A 25,437-nucleotide genomic window follows, 5' to 3' on the forward strand; every position below is an offset into this window, starting at 1 on the left:
ATACTTCTGGTGACTTTGATACAGAACTTCTAGACTTTCAGTATAAAGAGTGGAATACTTCTGGTGACTTTGATACAGAACTTCTAGACTTTCAGTATAAAGAATGGAATACTTCTGGTGACTTTGATACAGAACTTCTAGACTTTCAGTATAAAGAGTGGAATACTTCTGGTGACTTTGATACAGAACTTCTAGACTTTCAGTATAAAGAGTGGAATACTTCTGATGACTTTGATACAGAACTTCTAGACTTTCAGTATAAAGAATGGAATACTTCTGGTGACTTTGATACAGAACTTCTAGACTTTCAGTATAAAGAATGGAATACTTCTGGTGACTTTGATACAGAACTTCTAGACTTTCAGTATAAAGAGTGGAATACTTCTGGTGACTTTGATACAGAACTTCTAGACTTTCAGTATAAAGAATGGAATACTTCTGGTGACTTTGATACAGAACTTCTAGACTTTCAGTGTAAAGAATGGAATACTTCTGATGACTTTGATATAGAACATCTAGACTCTCAGTATAAAGAGTGGAATACTTCTGATGACTTTGATACAGAACTTCTACACTTTCAGTATAAAGAGTGGAATACTTCTGGTGACTTTGATACAGAACTTCTAGACTTTCAGTATAAAGAATGGAATACTTCTGATGACTTTGATACAGAACTTCTAGACTTTCAGTGTAAAGAATGGAATACTTCTGATGACTTTGATACAGAACTTCTAGACTTTCAGTATAAAGAGTGGAATACTTCTGGTGACTTTGATACAGAACTTCTAGACTTTCAGTATAAAGAGTGGAATACTTCTGATGACTTTGATACAGAACTTCTAGACTTTCAGTGTAAAGAATGGAATACTTCTGATGACTTTGATACAGAACTTCTAGACTTTCAGTATAAAGAGTGGAATACTTCTGGTGACTTTGATACAGAACTTCTAGACTTTCAGTATAAAGAGTGGAATACTTCTGGTGACTTTGATACAGAACTTCTAGACTTTCAGTGTAAAGAATGGAATACTTCTGATGACTTTGATACAGAACTTTTAGACTGTTAGTATAAAGAGAGGATACTTCTGGTGACTTTTTACAGAACGTCTAGACTGTCAGTATATAGAGTAGAATACCTCTTGTGACTTTTTCAGAACTTCTAGTCTATCAGTATAAAAAGTGGAATACCTCTGGTAACATTGTTACAAAACTTCTAGTCTATCAGTATAAAAATTGGTATGCTTCTGGTGACATTGTTACAAACTTTTAGACTGTTGGTATAAGGAGTGTAATACTTCTGGTAACATTGTTACAGAACTTCCAGACTGTCAGTATAAAGAATGGAATACTTGTTGTGACATAGCTACAGAACTTCTAGACTCTCAGTATAAAGAGTGGAATACTTCTGGTGACTTTGATACAGAACTTCTAGACTCTCAGTATAAAGAATGGAATACTTCTGGTGACTTTGATACAGAACTTCTAGACTTTCAGTGTAAAGAATGGAATACTTCTGATGACTTTGATACAGAACCTCTAGACTTTCAGTATAAAGAGTGGAATACTTCTGGTGACTTTGATACAGAACTTCTAGACTTTCAGTATAAAGAGTGGAATACTTCTGGTGACTTTGATACAGAACTTCTAGACTTTCAGTATAAAGAATGGAATACTTCTGGTGACTTTGATACAGAACTTCTAGACTTTCAGTATAAAGAATGGAATACTTCTGGTGACTTTGATACAGAACTTCTAGACTTTCAGTGTAAAATGAATGGAATACTTCTGGTGACTTTGATACAGAACTTCTAGACTTTCAGTATAAAGAATGGAATACTTCTGATGACTTTGATACAGAACTTCTAGACTTTCAGTATAAAGAATGGAATACTTCTGATGACTTTGATACAGAACTTCTAGACTTTCAGTATAAAGAAAATACTTCTGGTGACTTTGATACAGAACTTCTAGACTTTCAGTATAAAGAATGGAATACTTCTGACTTTGATACAGAACTTCTAGACTTTCAGTGTAAAGAATGGAATACTTCTGATGACTTTGATACAGAACTTTTAGACTGTTAGTATAAAGAGTGGAATACTTCTGGTGACTTTGATACAGAACTTCTAGACTCTCAGTATAAAGAGTGGAATACTTCTGGTGACTTTGATATAGAACTTCTAGACTTTCAGTATAAAGACTTCTGATGACTTTGATACAGAACTTCTAGACTTTCAGTATAAAGAATGGAATACTTCTGGTGACTTTGATATAGAACTTTTAGACTCTCAGTATAAAGAGTGGAATACTTCTGATGACTTTGATACAGAACTTCTACACTTTCAGTATAAAGAGTGGAATACTTCTGGTGACTTTGATACAGAACTTCTAGACTTTCAGTGTAAAGAATGGAATACTTCTGATGACTTTGATACAGAACTTCTAGACTTTCAGTGTAAAGAATGGAATACTTCTGATGACTTTGATACAGAACTTCTAGACTTTCAGTATAAAGAGTGGAATACTTCTGATGACTTTGATACAGAACTTCTAGACTTTCAGTGTAAAGAATGGAATACTTCTGATGACTTTGATACAGAACTTCTAGACTTTCAGTATAAAGAGTGGAATACTTCTGGTGACTTTGATACAGAACTTCTAGACTTTCAGTATAAAGAGTGGAATACTTCTGGTGACTTTGATACAGAACTTCTAGACTTTCAGTGTAAAGAATGGAATACTTCTGATGACTTTTATACAGAACTTTTAGACTGTTAGTATAAAGAGAGGATACTTCTGGTGACTTTTTACAGAACGTCTAGACTGTCAGTATAAAGAGTGGAATACTTCTGGTGACTTTGATACAGAACTTCTAGACTTTCAGTATAAAAAGTGGAATACCTGTTGTGACATTGTTACAGAACTTCTAGACTATCAGTATAAAAATTGGAATACCTCTGGTAACATTGTTACAAACTTTTAGACTGTCGGTATAAGGAGTGGAATACGTCTAGTGACATTGTTACAGAACTTCTAGTATAAAGAATGGAATACTTCTGATTACATTGTTACAGAACTTCTAGACTGTCAGTATAAAGAGTGGAATACTTCTGGTGACTTTGATACAGAACTTCTAGACTCTCAGTATAAAGAGTGGAATACTTCTGGTGACTTTGATACAGAACTTCTAGACTTTCAGTATAAAGAGTGGAATACTTCTGATGACTTTGATACAGAACTTCTAGACTTTCAGTGTAAAGAATGGAATACTTCTGATGACTTTGATACAGAACCTCTAGACTTTCAGTATAAAGAATGGAATACTTCTGGTGACTTTGATACAGAACTTCTAGACTTTCAGTATAAAGAGTGGAATACTTCTGGTGACTTTGATACAGAACTTCTAGACTTTCAGTATAAAGAATGGAATACTTCTGGTGACTTTGATACAGAACTTCTAGACTTTCAGTGTAAAGAATGGAATACTTCTGGTGACTTTGATACAGAACTTCTAGACTTTCAGTATAAAGAGTGGAATACTTCTGGTGACTTTGATACAGAACTTCTAGACTTTCAGTATAAAGAGTGGAATACTTCTGATGACTTTGATACAGAACTTCTAGACTTTCAGTGTAAAGAATGGAATACTTCTGATGACTTTGATACAGAACTTCTAGACTTTCAGTATAAAGAGTGGAATACTTCTGGTGACTTTGATACAGAACTTCTAGACTTTCAGTATAAAGAGTGGAATACTTCTGGTGACTTTGATACAGAACTTCTAGACTTTCAGTGTAAAGAATGGAATACTTCTGATGACTTTTATACAGAACTTTTAGACTGTTAGTATAAAGAGAGGATACTTCTGGTGACTTTTTACAGAACGTCTAGACTGTCAGTATATAGAGTAGAATACCTCTGGTGACTTTGTTACAAAACTTCTAGTCTATCAGTATAAAAGTGGAATACCTCTGGTAACATTGTTACAAAACTTCTAGTCTATCAGTATAAAAAATTGGTATGCTTCTGGTAACATTGTTACAAACTTTTAGACTGTCGGTATAAGGAGTGGAATACGTCTGGTGACATTGTTACAGAACTTCCAGACTGTCAGTATAAAGAATGGAATACTTGTTGTGACTTTGATACAGAACTTCTAGACTCTCAGTATAAAGAGTGGAATACTTCTGGTGACTTTGATACAGAACTTCTAGACTTTCAGTATAAAGAATGGAATACTTCTGGTGACTTTGATACAGAAATTCTAGACTTTCAGTATAAAGAATGGAATACTTCTGATGACTTTGATACAGAACTTCTAGACTTTCAGTATAAAGAATGGAATACTTCTGGTGACTTTGATACAGAACTTCTAGACTTTCAGTATAAAGAGTGGAATACTTCTGGTGACTTTGATACAGAACTTCTAGACTTTCAGTGTAAAGAATGGAATACTTCTGATGACTTTGATACAGAACTTCTAGACTTTCAGTATAAAGAGTGGAATACTTCTGGTGACTTTGATACAGAACTTCTAGACTTTCAGTATACAAACTTCTAGACTTTCAGTATAAAGAATGGAATACTTCTGGTGACTTTGATACAGAACTTCTAGACTTTCAGTATAAAGAATGGAATACTTCTGGTGACTTTGATACAGAACTTCTAGACTTTCAGTATAAAGAGTGGAATACTTCTGATGACTTTGATACAGAACTTCTAGACTTTCAGTATAAAGAATGGAATACTTCTGGTGACTTTGATACAGAACTTCTAGACTTTCAGTATAAAGAATGGAATACTTCTGAATGGAATACTTCTGATGACTTTGATACAGAACTTCTAGACTTTCAGTATAAGAATGGAATACTTCTGATGACTTTGATACAGAACTTCTAGACTTTCAGTGTAAAGAATGGAATACTTCTGGTGACTTTGATACAGAACTTCTAGACTTTCAGTGTAAAGAATGGAATACTTCTGATGACTTTGATACAGACTTCTAGACTTTCAGTATAAAGAGTGGAATACTTCTGGTGACTTTGATACAGAACTTCTAGACTTTCAGTATAAAGAGTGGAATACTTCTGATGACTTTGATACAGAACTTCTAGACTTTCAGTGTAAAGAATGGAATACTTCTGATGACTTTGATACAGAACTTCTAGACTTTCAGTATAAAGAGTGGAATACTTCTGGTGACTTTGATACAGAACTTCTAGACTTTCAGTATAAAGAGTGGAATACTTCTGGTGACTTTGATACAGAACTTCTAGACTTTCAGTGTAAAGAATGGAATACTTCTGATGACTTTGATACAGAACTTTAGACTGTTAGTATAAAGAGAGGATACTTCTGGTGACTTTTACAGAACGTCTAGACTGTCAGTATATAGAGTGGAATACCTCTTGTGACTTTTTCAGAACTTCTAGTCTATCAGTATAAAAGTGGAATACCTCTGGTAACATTGTTACAAAACTTCTAGTCTATCAGTATAAAAATTGGTATGCTTCTGGTGACATTGTTACAAACTTTTAGACTGTTGGTATAAGGAGTGGAATACTTCTGGTGACATTGTTACAGAACTTCCAGTATAAAGAATGGAATACTTCTGGTGACTTTGATACAGAACTTCTAGACTGTCAGTATAAAGAGTGGAATACTTCTGGTGACTTTGATACAGAACTTCTAGACTTTCAGTATAAAGAATGGAATACTTCTGGTGACTTTGATACAGAACTTCTAGACTTTCAGTGTAAAGAATGGAATACTTCTGATGACTTTGATACAGAACCTCTAGACTTTCAGTATAAAGAGTGGAATACTTCTGGTGACTTTGATACAGAACTTCTAGACTTTCAGTATAAAGAGTGGAATACTTCTGGTGACTTTGATACAGAACTTCTAGACTTTCAGTATAAAGAATGGAATACTTCTGGTGACTTTGATACAGAACTTCTAGACTTTCAGTGTAAAGAATGGAATACTTCTGGTGACTTTGATACAGAACTTCTAGACTTTCAGTATAAAGAGTGGAATACTTCTGGTGACTTTGATACAGAACTTCTAGACTTTCAGTATAAAGAGTGGAATACTTCTGATGACTTTGATACAGAACTTCTAGACTTTCAGTGTAAAGAATGGAATACTTCTGATGACTTTGATACAGAACTTCTAGACTTTCAGTATAAAGAGTGGAATACTTCTGGTGACTTTGATACAGAACTTCTAGACTTTCAGTATAAAGAGTGGAATACTTCTGGTGACTTTGATACAGAACTTCTAGACTTTCAGTGTAAAGAATGGAATACTTCTGATGACTTTGATACAGAACTTTTAGACTGTTAGTATAAAGAGAGGATACTTCTGGTGACTTTTTACAGAACGTCTAGACTGTCAGTATATAGAGTAGAATACCTCTTGTGACTTTTCAGAACTTCTAGTCTATCAGTATAAAAAAGTGGAATACCTCTGGTAACATTGTTACAAAACTTCTAGTCTATCAGTATAAAAATTGGAATACTTCTGGTGACATTGTTACAAACTTTTAGACTGTCGGTATAAGGAGTGGAATACTTCTGGTGACATTGTTACAGAACTTCCAGTATAAAGAATGGAATACTTGTTGTGACTTTGATACAGAACTTCTAGACTCTCAGTATAAAGAGTGGAATACTTCTGGTGACTTTGATACAGAACTTCTAGACTCTCAGTATAAAGAATGGAATACTTCTGGTGACTTTGATACAGAACTTCTAGACTTTCAGTATAAAGAATGGAATACTTCTGATGACTTTGATACAGAACCTCTAGACTTTCAGTATAAAGAATGGAATACTTCTGGTGACTTTGATACAGAACTTCTAGACTTTCAGTATAAAGAATGGAATACTTCTGATGACTTTGATACAGAACTTCTAGACTTTCAGTGTAAAGAATGGAATACTTCTGATGACTTTGATACAGAACTTCTAGACTTTCAGTATAAAGAGTGGAATACTTCTGGTGACTTTGATACAGAACTTCTAGACTTTCAGTATAAAGAATGGAATACTTCTGATGACTTTGATATAGAACTTTTAGACTCTCAGTATAAAGAATGGAATACTTCTGGTGACTTTGATACAGAACTTCTAGACTTTCAGTGTAAAGAATGGAATACTTCTGATGACTTTGATACAGAACTTCTAGACTTTCAGTATAAAGAGTGGAATACTTCTGGTGACTTTGATACAGAACTTCTAGACTTTCAGTGTAAAGAATGGAATACTTCTGATGACTTTGATACAGAACTTCTAGACTTTCAGTATAAAGAGTGGAATACTTCTGGTGACTTTGATACAGAACTTCTAGACTTTCAGTATAAAGAGTGGAATACTTCTGATGACTTTGATACAGAACTTCTAGACTTTCAGTGTAAAGAATGGAATACTTCTGATGACTTTGATACAGAACTTCTAGACTTTCAGTATAAAGAGTGGATTACTTCTGGTGACTTTGATACAGAACTTCTAGACTTTCAGTATAAAGAGTGGAATACTTCTGGTGACTTTGATACAGAACTTCTAGACTTTCAGTGTAAAGAATGGAATACTTCTGATGACTTTTATACAGAACTTTTAGACTGTTAGTATAAAGAGAGGATACTTCTGGTGACTTTTTACAGAACGTCTAGACTGTCAGTATATAGAGTAGAATACCTCTTGTGACTTTTTCAGAACTTCTAGTCTATCAGTATAAAAGTGGAATACCTCTGGTAACATTGTTACAAAACTTCTAGTCTATCAGTATAAAAATTGGTATGCTTCTGGTGACATTGTTACAAACTTTTAGACTGTTGGTATAAGGAGTGTAATACTTCTGGTAACATTGTTACAGAACTTCCAGACTGTCAGTATAAAGAATGGAATACTTGTTGTGACATAGCTACAGAACTTCTAGACTCTCAGTATAAAGAGTGGAATACTTCTGGTGACTTTGATACAGAACTTCTAGACTCTCAGTATAAAGAGTGGAATACTTCTGGTGACTTTGATACAGAACTTCTAGACTTTCAGTGTAAAGAATGGAATACTTCTGATGACTTTGATACAGAACCTCTAGACTTTCAGTGTAAAGAATGGAATACTTCTGATGACTTTGATACAGAACCTCTAGACTTTCAGTATAAAGAGTGGAATACTTCTGGTGACTTTGATATAGAACATTTAGACTCTCAGTATAAAGAGTGGAATACTTCTGATGACTTTGATACAGAACTTCTAGACTTTCAGTGTAAAGAATGGAATACTTCTGATGACTTTGATACAGAACTTCTAGACTTTCAGTGTAAAGAATGGAATACTTCTGATGACTTTGATACAGAACCTCTAGACTTTCAGTATAAAGAGTGGAATACTTCTGGTGACTTTGATACAGAACTTCTAGACTTTCAGTATAAAGAGTGGAATACTTCTGATGACTTTGATACAGAACTTCTAGACTTTCAGTATAAAGAATGGAATACTTCTGGTGACTTTGATACAGAACTTCTAGACTTTCAGTGTAAAGAATGGAATACTTCTGATGACTTTGATATAGAACTTTTAGACTCTCAGTATAAAGAGTGGAATACTTCTGATGACTTTGATACAGAACTTCTAGACTTTCAGTGTAAAGAATGGAATACTTCTGATGACTTTGATACAGAACTTCTAGACTTTCAGTATAAAGAATGGAATACTTCTGGTGACTTTGATACAGAACTTCTAGACTTTCAGTATAAAGAGTGGAATACTTCTGGTGACTTTGATACAGAACTTCTAGACTTTCAGTGTAAAGAATGGAATACTTCTGATGACTTTGATACAGAACTTCTAGACTTTCAGTATAAAGAGTGGAATACTTCTGGTGACTTTGATACAGAACTTCTAGACTTTCAGTGTAAAGAATGGAATACTTCTGGTGACTTTGATACAGAACTTCTAGACTTTCAGTATAAAGAGTGGAATACTTCTGGTGACTTTGATACAGAACTTCTAGACTTTCAGTGTAAAGAATGGAATACTTCTGGTGACTTTGATACAGAACTTCTAGACTTTCAGTATAAAGAGAGGGAATACTTCTGGTGACTTTGATACAGAACTTCTAGACTGTCAGTATATAGAGTAGAATACCTCTTGTGACTTTTACAGAACTTCTAGACTATCAGTATAAAGAGTGGAATACCTCTGGTGACTTTGATACAAAACTTCTAGACTATCAGTATAAAAATTGGTATGCTTCTGGTGACATTGTTACAAACTTTTAGACTGTCAGTATAAGGAGTGTAATACTTCTGGTAACATTGTTACAGAACTTCTAGACTGTCAGTATAAAGAATGGAATACTTCTGATGACTAATGCTACAGAACTTCTAGACTCTCAGTATAAAGAGTGGAATACTTCTGGTGACTTTGATACAGAACTTCTAGACTTTCAGTATAAAGAATGGAATACTTCTGGTGACTTTGATACAGAACTTCTAGACTTTCAGTATAAAGAATGGAATACTTCTGGTGACTTTGATACAGAACTTCTAGACTTTCAGTATAAAGAATGGAATACTTCTGGTGACTTTGATACAGAACTTCTAGACTTTCAGTATAAAGAATGGAATACTTCTGGTGACTTTGATACAGAACTTCTAGACTTTCAGTATAAAGAATGGAATACTTCTGGTGACTTTGATACAGAACTTCTAGACTTTCAGTATAAAGAATGGAATACTTCTGGTGACTTTGATACAGAACTTCTAGACTTTCAGTGTAAAGAATGGAATACTTCTGGTGACTTTGATACAGAACTTCTAGACTTTCAGTATAAAGAGTGGAATACTTCTGGTGACTTTGATACAGAACTTCTAGACTTTCAGTATAAAGAATGGAATACTTCTGGTGACTTTGATACAGAACTTCTAGACTTTCAGTATAAAGAATGGAATACTTCTGGTGACTTTGATACAGAACTTCTAGACTTTCAGTGTAAAGAATGGAATACTTCTGGTGACTTTGATACAGAACTTCTAGACTTTCAGTATAAAGAGTGGAATACTTCTGGTGACTTTGATACAGAACTTCTAGACTTTCAGTGTAAAGAATGGAATACTTCTGATGACTTTGATACAGAACTTCTAGACTTTCAGTGTAAAGAATGGAATACTTCTGGTGACTTTGATACAGAACTTTAGACTGTTAGTATAAAGAGAGGATACTTCTGGTGACTTTTACAGAACGTCTAGACTGTCAGTATATAGAGTAGAATACCTTTTGTGACTTTTTCAGAACTTCTAGTCTATCAGTATAAAGAGTGGAATACTTCTGGTAACTTTGTTACAAAACTTCTAGACTATCAGTATAAAAAATTGGTATGCTTCTGGTGACATTGTTACAAACTTTTAGACTGTGGGTATAAGGAATGTAATACTTCTGGTAACATTGTTACAGAACTTCTAGACTGTCAGTATAAAGAATGGAATACTTTTGATGACAATGATACAGAACTTTTAGACTCTCAGTATAAAGAGTGGAATACTTCTGGTGACTTTGATACAGAACTTCTAGACTTTCAGTATAAAGAATGGAATACTTCTGGTGACTTTGATACAGAACTTCTAGACTTTCAGTATAAAGAATGGAATACTTCTGGTGACTTTGATACAGAACTTCTAGACTTTCAGTATAAAGAATGGAATACTTCTGGTGACTTTGATACAGAACTTCTAGACTTTCAGTATAAAGAATGGAATACTTCTGGTGACTTTGATACAGAACTTCTAGACTTTCAGTGTAAAGAATGGAATACTTCTGGTGACTTTGATACAGAACTTCTAGACTTTCAGTGTAAAGAATGGAATACTTCTGGTGACTTTGATACAGAACTTCTAGACTTTCAGTATAAAGAGTGGAATACTTCTGGTGACTTTGATACAGAACTTCTAGACTTTCAGTGTAAAGAATGGAATACTTCTGGTGACTTTGATACAGAACTTCTAGACTTTCAGTATAAAGAGTGGAATACTTCTGGTGACTTTGATACAGAACTTCTAGACTTTCAGTGTAAAGAATGGAATACTTCTGATGACTTTGATACAGAACTTCTAGACTTTCAGTGTAAAGAATGGAATACTTCTGGTGACTTTTATACAGAACTTTTAGACTGTTAGTATAAAGAGAGGATACTTCTGGTGACTTTTTACAGAACGTCTAGACTGTCAGTATATAGAGTAGAATACCTCTTGTGACTTTTTCAGAACTTCTAGTCTATCAGTATAAAGAGTGGAATACCTCTGGTAACAATGTTACAAAACTTCTAGTCTATCAGTATAAAAATTGGTATGCTTCTGGTGACATTGTTACAAACTTTTAGACTGTGGGTATAAGGAGTGTAATACTTCTAGTAACATTGTTACAGAACTTCCAGACTGTCAGTATAAAGAGTGGAATACTTCTGATGACTTTGATATAGAACTTTTAGACTCTCAGTATAAAGAATGGAATACTTCTGGTGACTTTGATACAGAACTTCTAGACTTTCAGTATAAAGAATGGAATACTTCTGGTGACTTTGATACAGAACTTCTAGACTTTCAGTATAAAGAATGGAATACTTCTGGTGACTTTGATACAGAACTTCTAGACTTTCAGTATAAAGAATGGAATACTTCTGGTGACTTTGATACAGAACTTCTAGACTTTCAGTATAAAGAGTGGAATACTTCTGATGACTTTGATACAGAACTTCTAGACTTTCAGTGTAAAGAATGGAATACTTCTGATGACTTTGATACAGAACTTCTAGACTTTCAGTATAAAGAATGGAATACTTCTGGTGACTTTGATACAGAACTTCTAGACTTTCAGTATAAAGAGTGGAATACTTCTGGTGACTTTGATACAGAACTTCTAGACTTTCAGTGTAAAGAATGGAATACTTCTGGTGACTTTGATACAGAACTTCTAGACTTTCAGTGTAAAGAATGGAATACTTCTGATGACTTTGATACAGAACTTCTAGACTTTCAGTATAAAGAGTGGAATACTTCTGGTGACTTTGATACAGAACTTCTAGACTTTCAGTATAAAGAATGGAATACTTCTGGTGACTTTGATACAGAACTTCTAGACTTTCAGTATAAAGAGTGGAATACTTCTGGTGACTTTGATACAGAACTTCTAGACTTTCAGTGTAAAGAATGGAATACTTCTGGTGACTTTGATACAGAACTTCTAGACTTTCAGTATAAAGAGTGGAATACTTCTGGTGACTTTGATACAGAACTTCTAGACTGTCAGTATATAGAGTAGAATACCTCTTGTGACTTTTTCAGAACTTCTAGTCTATCAGTATAAAGAGTGGAATACCTCTGGTAACAATGTTACAAAACTTCTAGTCTATCAGTATAAAAATTGGTATGCTTCTGGTGACATTGTTACAAACTTTTAGACTGTGGGTATAAGGAGTGTAATACTTCTGGTAACATTGTTACAGAACTTCCAGACTGTCAGTATAAAGAATGGAATACTTTTGATTATAATGCTACAGAACTTTTAGACTCTCAGTATAAAGAATGGAATACTTCTGGTGACTTTGATACAGAACTTCTAGACTTTCAGTATAAAGAATGGAATACTTCTGGTGACTTTGATACAGAACTTCTAGACTTTCAGTATAAAGAATGGAATACTTCTGGTGACTTTGATACAGAACTTCTAGACTTTCAGTATAAAGAATGGAATACTTCTGGTGACTTTGATACAGAACTTCTAGACTTTCAGTATAAAGAATGGAATACTTCTGGTGACTTTGATACAGAACTTCTAGACTTTCAGTGTAAAGAATGGAATACTTCTGGTGACTTTGATACAGAACTTCTAGACTTTCAGTATAAAGAGTGGAATACTTCTGGTGACTTTGATACAGAACTTCTAGACTTTCAGTGTAAAGAATGGAATACTTCTGGTGACTTTGATACAGAACTTCTAGACTTTCAGTATAAAGAGTGGAATACTTCTGGTGACTTTGATACAGAACTTCTAGACTTTCAGTGTAAAGAATGGAATACTTCTGGTGACTTTGATACAGAACTTCTAGACTTTCAGTATAAAGAGTGGAATACTTCTGGTGACTTTGATACAGAACTTCTAGACTTTCAGTGTAAAGAATGGAATACTTCTGATGACTTTGATACAGAACTTCTAGACTTTCAGTGTAAAGAATGGAATACTTCTGGTGACTTTTATACAGAACTTTTAGACTGTTAGTATAAAGAGAGGATACTTCTGGTGACTTTTTACAGAACGTCTAGACTGTCAGTATATAGAGTAGAATACCTTTTGTGACTTTTTCAGAACTTCTAGTCTATCAGTATAAAGAGTGGAATATTTATGGTAACAATGTTACAAAACTTCTAGTCTATCAGTATAAAAAATTGGTATGCTTCTGGTGACATTGTTACAAACTTTTAGACTGTGGGTATAAGGAGTGTAATACTTCTGGTAACATTGTTACAGAACTTCCAGACTGTCAGTATAAAGAATGGAATACTTTTGATTACAATGCTACAGAAATTTTTGACTCTCAGTATAAAGAGTGGAATACTTCTGGTGACTTTGATACAGAACTTCTAGACTTTCAGTATAAAGAATGGAATACTTCTGGTGACTTTGATACAGAACTTCTAGACTTTCAGTATAAAGAATGGAATACTTCTGGTGACTTTGATACAGAACTTCTAGACTTTCAGTATAAAGAATGGAATACTTCTGGTGACTTTGATACAGAACTTCTAGACTTTCAGTATAAAGAATGGAATACTTCTGGTGACTTTGATACAGAACTTCTAGACTTTCAGTGTAAAGAATGGAATACTTCTGGTGACTTTGATACAGAACTTCTAGACTTTCAGTGTAAAGAATGGAATACTTCTGGTGACTTTGATACAGAACTTCTAGACTTTCAGTATAAAGAATGGAATACTTCTGGTGACTTTGATACAGAACTTCTAGACTTTCAGTATAAAGAGTGGAATACTTCTGGTGACTTTGATACAGAACTTCTAGACTTTCAGTGTAAAGAATGGAATACTTCTGGTGACTTTGATACAGAACTTCTAGACTTTCAGTATAAAGAGTGGAATACTTCTGGTGACTTTGATACAGAACTTCTAGACTTTCAGTGTAAAGAATGGAATACTTCTGATGACTTTGATACAGAACTTCTAGACTTTCAGTGTAAAGAATGGAATACTTCTGGTGACTTTTATACAGAACTTTTAGACTGTTAGTATAAAGAGAGGATACTTCTGGTGACTTTTTACAGAACGTCTAGACTGTCAGTATATAGAGTAGAATACCTCTTGTGACTTTTTCAGAACTTCTAGTCTATCAGTATAAAGAGTGGAATATTTATGGTAACAATGTTACAAAACTTCTAGTCTATCAGTATAAAAATTGGTATGCTTCTGGTGACATTGTTACAAACTTTTAGACTGTGGGTATAAGGAGTGTAATACTTCTGGTAACATTGTTACAGAACTTCCAGACTGTCAGTATAAAGAATGGAATACTTTTGATTACAATGCTACAGAATTTTTTGACTCTCAGTATAAAGAGTATAATACTTCTGGTGACTTTGATACAGAACTTCTAGACTTTCAGTATAAAGAATGGAATACTTCTGGTGACTTTGATACAGAACTTCTAGACTTTCAGTATAAAGAATGGAATACTTCTGGTGACTTTGATACAGAACTTCTAGACTTTCAGTATAAAGAATGGAATACTTCTGGTGACTTTGATACAGAACTTCTAGACTTTCAGTATAAAGAATGGAATACTTCTGGTGACTTTGATACAGAACTTTTAGACTTTCAGTATAAAGAATGGAATACTTCTGGTGACTTTGATACAGAACTTCTAGACTTTCAGTATAAAGAGTGGAATACTTCTGATGACTTTGATATAGAACTTTTAGACTCTCAGTATAAAGAATGGAATACTTCTGGTGACTTTGATACAGAACTTCTAGACTTTCAGTGTAAAGAATGGAATACTTCTGATGACTTTGATATAGAACTTTTAGACTCTCAGTATAAAGAGTGGAATACTTCTGATGACTTTGATACAGAACTTCTAGACTTTCAGTGTAAAGAATGGAATACTTCTGATGACTTTGATACAGAACCTCTAGACTTTCAGTGTAAAGAATGGAATACTTCTGATGACTTTGATACAGAACTTCTAGACTTTCAGTATAAAGAGTGGAATACTTCTGGTGACTTTGATACAGAACTTCTAGACTTTCAGTGTAAAGAATGGAATACTTCTGATGACTTTGATACAGAACTTCTAGACTTTCAGTATAAAGAATGGAATACTTCTGGTGACTTTTATACAGAACTTTTAGACTGTTAGTATAAAGAGAGGATACTTCTGGTGACTTTTTACAGAACATCTAGACTGTCAGTATATAGAGTAGAATACCTCTTGTGACTTTTTTACAGAACTTCTAGTCTATCAGTATAAAGAGTGGAATACCTCTGGTAACAATGTTACAAAACTTCTAGTCTATCAGTATAAAAATTGGTATGCTTCTGGTGACATTGTTACAAACTTTTAGACTGTGAGTATAAGGAGTGTAATACTTCTGGTAACATTGTTACAGAACTTCCAGACTGTTAGTATAAAGAATGGTATACTTTTGATTACAATGCTACAGAATTTTTTGACTCTCAGTATAAAGAGTATAATACTTCTGGTGACTTTGATACAGAACTTCTAGACTTTCAGTATAAAGAATGGAATACTTCTGGTGACTTTGATACAGAACTTCTAGACTTTTAGTATAAAGAATGGAATACTTCTGGTGACTTTGATACAGAACTTCTAGACTTTCAGTATAAAGAATGGAATACTTCTGGTGACTTTGATACAGAACTTCTAGACTTTCAGTATAAAGAATGGAATACTTCTGGTGACTTTGATACAGAACTTCTAGACTTTCAGTATAAAGAATGGAATACTTCTGGTGACTTTGATACAGAACTTCTAGACTTTCAGTGTAAAGAATGGAATACTTCTGGTGACTTTGATACAGAACTTCTAGACTTTCAGTATAAAGAGTGGAATACTTCTGGTGACTTTGATACAGAACTTCTAGACTTTCAGTGTAAAGAATGGAATACTTCTGGTGACTTTGATACAGAACTTCTAGACTTTCAGTATAAAGAATGGAATACTTCTGGTGACTTTGATACAGAACTTCTAGACTTTCAGTGTAAAGAATGGAATACTTCTGGTGACTTTGATACAGAACTTCTAGACTTTCAGTATAAAGAGTGGAATACTTCTGGTGACTTTGATACAGAACTTCTAGACTTTCAGTGTAAAGAATGGAATACTTCTGGTGACTTTGATACAGAACTTCTAGACTTTCAGTATAAAGAATGGAATACTTCTGGTGACTTTGATACAGAACTTCTAGACTTTCAGTATAAAGAATGGAATACTTCTGGTGACTTTGATACAGAACTTCTAGACTTTCAGTATAAAGAATGGAATACTTCTGGTGACTTTGATACAGAACTTCTAGACTTTCAGTATAAAGAATGGAATACTTCTGGTGACTTTGATACAGAACTTCTAGACTTTCAGTATAAAGAGTGGAATACTTCTGGTGACTTTGATACAGAACTTCTAGACTTTCAGTGTAAAGAATGGAATACTTCTGGTGACTTTGATACAGAACTTCTAGACTTTCAGTATAAAGAATGGAATACTTCTGGTGACTTTGATACAGAACTTCTAGACTTTCAGTGTAAAGAATGGAATACTTCTGGTGACTTTGATACAGAACTTCTAGACTTTCAGTATAAAGAATGGAATACTTCTGGTGACTTTGATACAGAACTTCTAGACTTTCAGTATAAAGAATGGAATACTTCTGGTGACTTTGATACAGAACTTCTAGACTTTCAGTATAAAGAATGGAATACTTCTGGTGACTTTGATACAGAACTTCTAGACTTTCAGTATAAAGAATGGAATACTTCTGGTGACTTTGATACAGAACTTCTAGACTTTCAGTGTAAAGAATGGAATACTTCTGGTGACTTTGATACAGAACTTCTAGACTTTCAGTATAAAGAATGGAATACTTCTGGTGACTTTGATACAGAACTTCTAGACTTTCAGTGACTTTGAATGGAATACTTCTGGTGACTTTGATACAGAACTTCTAGACTTTCAGTATAAAGAGTGGAATACTTCTGGTGACTTTGATACAGAACTTCTAGACTTTCAGTATAAAGAGTGGAATACTTCTGGTGACTTTGATACAGAACTTCTAGACTTTCAGTATAAAGAATGGAATACTTCTGGTGACTTTGATACAGAACTTCTAGACTTTCAGTGTAAAGAATGGAATACTTCTGGTGACTTTGATACAGAACTTCTAGACTTTCAGTATAAAGAATGGAATACTTCTGGTGACTTTGATACAGAACTTCTAGACTTTCAGTATAAAGAATGGAATACTTCTGGTGACTTTGATACAGAACTTCTAGACTTTCAGTGTAAAGAATGGAATACTTCTGGTGACTTTGATACAGAACTTCTAGACTTTCAGTATAAAGAATGGAATACTTCTGGTGACTTTGATACAGAACTTCTAGACTTTCAGTGTAAAGAATGGAATACTTCTGGTGACTTTGATACAGAACTTCTAGACTTTCAGTATAAAGAATGGAATACTTCTGGTGACTTTGATACAGAACTTCTAGACTTTCAGTGTAAAGAATGGAATACTTCTGGTGACTTTGATACAGAACTTCTAGACTTTCAGTATAAAGAATGGAATACTTCTGGTGACTTTGATACAGAACTTCTAGACTTTCAGTATAAAGAGTGGAATACTTCTGGTGACTTTGATACAGAACTTCTAGACTTTCAGTATAAAGAGTGGAATACTTCTGGTGACTTTGATACAGAACTTCTAGACTTTCAGTATAAAGAGTGGAATACTTCTGGTGACTTTGATACAGAACTTCTAGACTTTCAGTGTAAAGAATGAAATACTTCTGGTGACTTTGATACAGAACTTCTAGACTTTCAGTATAAAGAATGGAATACTTCTGGTGACTTTGATACAGAACTTCTAGACTTTCAGTATAAAGAATGGAATACTTCTGGTGACTTTGATACAGAACTTCTAGACTTTCAGTATAAAGAATGGAATACTTCTGGTGACTCTGATACAGAACTTCTGGACTTTCAGTGTAAAGAATGGAATACTTCTGGTGACTTTGATATAGAACTTCTAGACTTTCAGTGTAAAGAATGGAATACTTATGGTGACTTTGATACAGAACCTCTAGACTTTCAGTATAAAGAGTGGAATACTATTTGCAAGTCTGCCACATATGTTTTAAAATGTCTATTTAATGGTTTCTTGGTAAATGGTAGAAATCTGTTAATTTCATAACTTCTTACTATGACCCATTTGTGACATGAATTTATTAATTCAAGACTAGAAACCTATTGTTAACAGATAGTTTTGTTAATACATCATATGGTTTAGTTCAGGTGTCTATATAAATAATGTTTAGTTCAGGTGTCTATATAAATAATGTAAATTTGAAGCAGTCATTTGAAACTCAACATAGCATTGTTGTCTATTTATGATAAAGTTTTCCAGTCATAGCAGATCATACAAACTAATGAATATCAGCTAAGCTAAGTTCACATGAAATCTGTTTAATTCATGATAAACTGTAATGAAAAATAACCTTTTCGGTAGTGCTTATACTAAGTCGAAGTGAGTATTGTCTTCCTATGTCTAAGTGATACACCCTGATCTGTGGCTACCCTGTGTAATAGTGACAACTTGTTGCAAAACAAAGTTTAGTACTAGAGCGTTTGTATGCTTATTTGGAGTACATGTTATATTCAGAACGAATTTTAACTTTACAAATTGTTGGCTGTAAAGGTCCATTAAAGAGAGCAAAACAATAATTTTTAATGGAACACTTTTTGTTCCTGTCACATGGAAAAACTTAATTTGTCTAAGCTCTGTGTCGTAGCAGGGCGTAATTTTTATAGAGTTTAACCATATAATAACAAATGCCGATGATGAAATATATTTTGATTTATTGACAGTTGTTTCGAGGCACCAGGTATCTCCTCGAAAAGACAATTCTTGATGTCGTCAAATAAATATTTAATCAGAAAATATAATTTTTTACCCACAAATTGTTTCAATAATGAGTGTTATTCAGAATGGCCTGGTACTGACAAAGTTGGGTCAACATAACATTCATCTATATTATCTACAGATTGTCAGAAAAAAGTAAATTGCGCAGTCTCTTAGCTGAAGGCATTATGAACTTACAAGAAGTTAAAACGAGACTTACTTATGGAAAATTCAAAAGGAAATGACAGATTTAGTTTAGTATATTTGTCAAGAAGTTCACGGGAGATGTATAGCCTCTTCATTTTCAGGTGAAACTTTTAATAATCTATCATTTTCAGGATTCGATTTCGAACTAAGATTTATGCAGTGTAGACATTCCAATACATCATGTAAGAGAACTGTGTTAATAACGACTTGGTATAGCCAGGTTGTTAGAGCACTTGACTTTCAAGGTGAGGGTCGTTAGTGCAAATCCAGCCCCACCAAAAATGAGAGTATTATAATGACGGTCAATCCCAATATTCGTTAGTAAAAGAGTAGCCCAAGAGTTGACGGTGAGTACTAATGACAAACTGCCTTCCTTCTGGGGTTTCACTTCCGAATTAGGAATGATTAACGCAAATAACCCCCCCCCCGTGTAACTTTGGGCAAAATTCAAACTAACCAATTAAATAAGCACTGTATTATTCCTATGTTATTAAAGTCTAAAACAACTTGGTACAGACAGAATAATGAATGTAATAAAAGGTGTAAGTTTTTGTAAAACTTTTGAAGTCATTAAAGCCGATGTGTAATAACTATTTCTGTAATTTGTAAGTTTATACTTATTACAAATTTAACTACATAACAACTTTGCCTTACATTTGACTTATGTTTTCAATGTGATAAGACATGTGTCACTTTCTCTTTTCTAACAATATTTGAAGATAAACTTTCTGAGTGTTATCAACGAATAGTAGGACTAATCGTTACATTATAACGCCCCCCCCCAGTTAAAGGATCCTGTGTGTTTGGTGTGATTTACATCCGGAACCCACAGATTGCGAGTCAAGCTCCCTAACCACCTTATTATATAAGATGAACATAATTCTTTAAGGATATTTGTTAAATATTTGTACCGTATTTTCACAGTTTAGGAACATAGAATAAAAACAAGCAAACAAATTCAGTTTTACCTCTCTCTCTCTCTATATATATATATATCTATGGTATAGACAGAAAACTGAAGATTCATCATCATGAAACGCAACAATGAGCAAGAACGGTAACTGGAGCTCATATAAGATTGTGTGGAGAGAATATGTCTTCCCCGCTATTTCAGTTCTGTGAGTTTATGTATGGCAATCTCAGAGATAAGGCTAAGAACGTTTAATGAATGGAACTGTGTGATTTGTTGTAGCTCTTGTATGTAAATTTTACTGAATTTGGTATATCTTTGATAGCTCATAAGGTCTGCTGTGTTTATTAAGTGAAAGGTCTCGTCTCCAACAGTGTGCAGAATATAAACTGTTGTATGAAATTGAACTAAAGGCCTTGCCGACAGTAGCAAACAGCACATATGGTTGACAGTTGAAATGCTATTATATTATTCTTATAGGAAACCCATAAAGGTGCCGTGGAGAATATTTGATATGATGTCATATCAAACACACAACTGTTATGTTAGTAGGCTAGTCACTTCGTCGTATAACAAGGTGTCGAATCTCTACAATTTTTACCCACATCCCATTAATATTGTATCTTATGAAATTCATTTAAGCTTTTATCTTCAAAACTGGGCGAATACATTCCAGACATTCAAACTTTTATCAGTCTAGATAAATTGTCGGTCAACACCCTTCATCCTAGAACTCATGATTTGACATAAAACATGGCAGGTTTAATGGGTTGCTGTCATTAAAGTTTACGTATGCCAGCTCTTTCTATTTGTAGCTCAGGGAGCATGAGAACCTAATGGGCTGAATAATCACGCAGGCAGTATAATCCAGGTATTAAATTAACTTCTGATGATTGATCTCAAAAACGATCGTAGAGAGTCTGTGTTTAGAATGATGTCACATTCGTATAAAGGATAGTCACAGACGTGCAAAGAGTCGACAAGTGAAAAAAGTCCTGAGCATTCGAACATTGATGGACAATCGTATTCTTATCACGTCTGAGCAAAGTTTAACACTTTCTTCAGTTGAAAGAGCTTTTGATTTATTATATTATGTATTTTAACGATGTGTTGTTGTTTTTAGGTTGAAATGATGAAAGTAAAATAGCAGTTGTATTTTTAGATATCAGTTCATGTTATCAATTTTAATGTGTTATTTATTCATAAACTTAATAACATGCCTCCCGTCAATTCTTGCTGAACAAAGACGTTTGTTGTATTAGAAGTGAAATTCTCTGTGTCCTAACAGAAAAAAAAAAATGCTTAATTTGAACTTATTGGACATGACAAGCAAATCATTTATCACAAGATTAAAGAGTTTTTCTAACACTGAGGTTAAAAAGTCAAGGTTTCAATAGGCTATCTGCACTCTTTTCACTATGGGATCAAGTCCCTGGATTTTGCAAGACGTCTGAAAGTCGAATTAATTTTACATCGCTATTGTGTTATGTTAAATATTATAAATTATAGATATTTCAAGTTATAATAATAAAACATACATTGTTCATGTATAATAAACTGCATTTCAGTTCAATACTTATAAGATGTATTTGGAACTTTTCTTTTAGAAATTTCAAAAAAAGTGTTGGAAGTTGGTAGACTTTAATATAGTATGCAAGAGTAACAATATTGTAAATCAATAAGGATAAACATTGTTATAAAAACAGTTTAAGTGTAGAAGGTTTTATAGCAACTTTTAAGTCGCGACATAATGGCTCGTAGAACAGATCTATGTTTATCGTTTGTTTCTTAAGTTTGTTTCCATTGTTTGTTTTTTGAAATTCGCGCAAAGCTACTCGAGGGCTTTCTGCGTGTTTTTAAATAAAGTTTTAGTTCGTAGCTCTGCCATCTCTTGGCCACTTTGAGATATAATTACAATTTTAGACAGAAGAGACCAATTTGCTCTGCTCTTAACTATAAGAATTTCAGTTTGAGGCTAAGCTAGTAAAAATTCTTACGAGTAATAAAGTTGGATTGGATATACGCGCGTCACACGCTCGACATTGCTGGCGCACAAAAATATAGCTAATAAAAAGAGCGAGAAAGAAAAAAATTCTCAAGGATTAATTTATTCCAATCCTGTCGAAAAAAAATTATGTGTCGCGGCTGTTGAGGGCTCCTTCTTGTTTCTATTGTTTTTTTTTTCTTTCCAATATATCTTCTGGTGTTTGAAGCCTAACTTTTAACGCGTTACAAATTGTTCAGTGTCTCATAAAATCAAATGTAAATTTTAGGGTTAATAACTTGGGCTAAAGTTATTTTTTATATAATATACTGATACTCATTTCGCGCTACCACTAATTATCTTAACGTTTATGATAATACAAAGTACATTACTTGAAGTAATTCACAGTTTGTCTAGTCGTCAGGATAAAATAAAAACAATTACCAGATCAAACTGACAAAGTAAAAGAACTGTAAAACTCTAAGATAAGATTGATACAAAGCAGTATCTAGTCTTGTCAAACTATTCCTTATAACGAATACAAAATACCAGATAAGACTGATGAATAATGATAATTACGAAAACCTATGACAATAATGATACTTAATAGTACCTAGTCCTGATAATGTTATTTTGATAATCTATAAAAAGTGGAAATAAAAATGGTTTTAAAATCACTGATATATCTGGAAAGGACTGAATAAAAAAGCTATGATATTTTCCCTCTATATACAAGCGAACTGGAGCACTTCCAAAGTATAGGTAAAGAACAGAGATGGTGACTGTGGAGAAAGATAAGTGAATGAAACCAGAGTCTCGAGTAGTTATATGTAAATAATTTACCTAAATGGTGATGCAATTTCGACCTAGAACATCGAACGCAGAAGGAAATTTACATTTACATGTACATTAAGAATACATAATGCTTATTTTCTGTGTTGTATGGCTTGAGAAATTTCTAATAGCAACCAGATGTGTTTGATATTCTCTGTGTGTGTTCTCTTCTGGTATACTTATTAGATATAATAACATTCCATTTTCTCCTGCATATTCCTGCTTCAGTGTAACATTGATGATGTATGTCACATGCTGACACATTGTGACGTATAAATAGATTTATGAACATAGTGAAAAAATGCACGTGTATTTGTTTTTAATAACGTGATTTATACTCACTGGACTTTATCTAATTTCTTTCAGATTAAGGAAAAGAATTTCAAGAAAATATATCTGGGTAATAAAACTCCAACGACCAGCAGTTCTAGTTCCTAACTTTATGATTTCATATCAGTTCAGTAACTGAAATGAACAAAAATTACTCGTGATTCTCAATTATAACCTGTTAAATATTATTTCTATAGCTCTCCTTCGTATGTTTGCTTTGTAGCTCAAAGCTACACGAGGGCTATCTGCGCTTGCCTTCCCTAATTTAGCAGTGTAAGACTAGAGGGAAGGCAGCTAGTTATCAGCACACACCGCTCAATCTTGGGCTACTCTTTTTACCAACGAATAGTGGGATTGACCTTCAAATTATAACACCTTCCGGCTGAAAGGACAAGCAGGTTCGTTGCGACGGATATTTGAACTCGCGGCTCTAGGATTAGGAGTCGAGTGCCTTATCCATCTGACCATGCCGGACCTGTTCATGTGCTATATTTAGGGTTTTGATTGTATTAATGATGTATAATCATGATATTAAAACAGCTAGTTCAACAATGGTAGATTTAATTCCTAAATATAACTTAAATTTTACTTTAGTTTTCGTCCATGAAGTAAGCGTTTGTGTCGTTACCGACCCTCTTATGACATTACAGTGTTAAACTAGTAGGGAAAGTTTTAGCGTTTTATGAAATAAATTGTTGTTGGTTTTTATGACAAAGCACAAAACTACTCAATGGGACATCTTTTTGTGTCCATCACTGGTATCGAAACTCATATTTTATTGTTAACATTATTATTTTATCGTTAAACATTATTATAATTTGTTCTTTACTATGAGCATACTTCATTTCAAACAGATTTTTATCCATCATAGGGAAGTTATTACAGTATAAGCACACACCAGTTAAACATGGCCAGCTCGTAATTCGAAGGTCGAAGGTTCGAATTCCCGTCGCACGAAACATGCTCGCTCTTTCAGTCTTGGGGTCATTACAATGTGACGATCAATCCCACTATTCGTTAGTAAAAAAGCAGCCCAAGAGTTTGCGGTAGATGGTGATACCTACCTGCCTTCCCTCTACTCTTACAACGCTAAATTAGGGACAGCTAACGCAGATAGCCCTCGAAGAGCTTTGAGCGAAAATTTGAAACAAACAAACAGTTACAAATCTGTCGTTTTTCATTCTATCGATAAATTAGTATTGTGAATACGGAACATTTACGAATATTATTTCAAGAACACCGTGAAAAATAATTTAGTAAAATAAAATTCACGTTCTTTAAACCTTTAAGAAACGAGATTTTACTTTAAAATGTTAAACAATATGAACAATGAATAAAAATTAGAGAATATTTTAGAAATATTTATTTAATACATCATGATGTAGGTACGTTTGCAGTATAATCACTAGTTATTGTTTGTGGTTTTGGTTTTGTTTTTGGAATTTTGCGCAAAGCTACACGAGGACTATCTGCGCTACTCGTCCCTAATTTAGCAATTTTACCAACGAATTGTGGGATTGATTGGAACATTATAACGACCATAGAGCTAAAAGAGCGAGCGTCTTTGGTGTGACGTGGATTTAAACCCACAACCCTCAAGTTATGAGTCGAGCGCTCTGACAACCTGGCCATGCCAGACAACGGCATGTGGGCAATGGTGGCTCCCTCGTGGCACAACGGAACGTATGCAGGCCTGTACTACTAGAAACTGTGTTTTGATACTCGTGGTAGACAGAGCACAGATAGCCCACTGTATAGTTTTTGTTTAATAATAAACAACAAGAGCATGTGGGCAGTGGGTACTCATAAATCAATGTGATCAGAGACAGCATTACCTAAATTAGCTTATGTTGAAAAATTATAACGATAACAAACGAATCCAGTTGAAGTGTAATCCAAACTAAATATATATATATAAATGGTTAAAATTATTGTTATAAAATTTACCGTATTACATAATAATTTC

Source organism: Tachypleus tridentatus, chromosome 2 (assembly GCF_004210375.1).
Source record: "Tachypleus tridentatus isolate NWPU-2018 chromosome 2, ASM421037v1, whole genome shotgun sequence".
Classification (NCBI taxonomy): domain Eukaryota; kingdom Metazoa; phylum Arthropoda; class Merostomata; order Xiphosura; family Limulidae; genus Tachypleus; species Tachypleus tridentatus.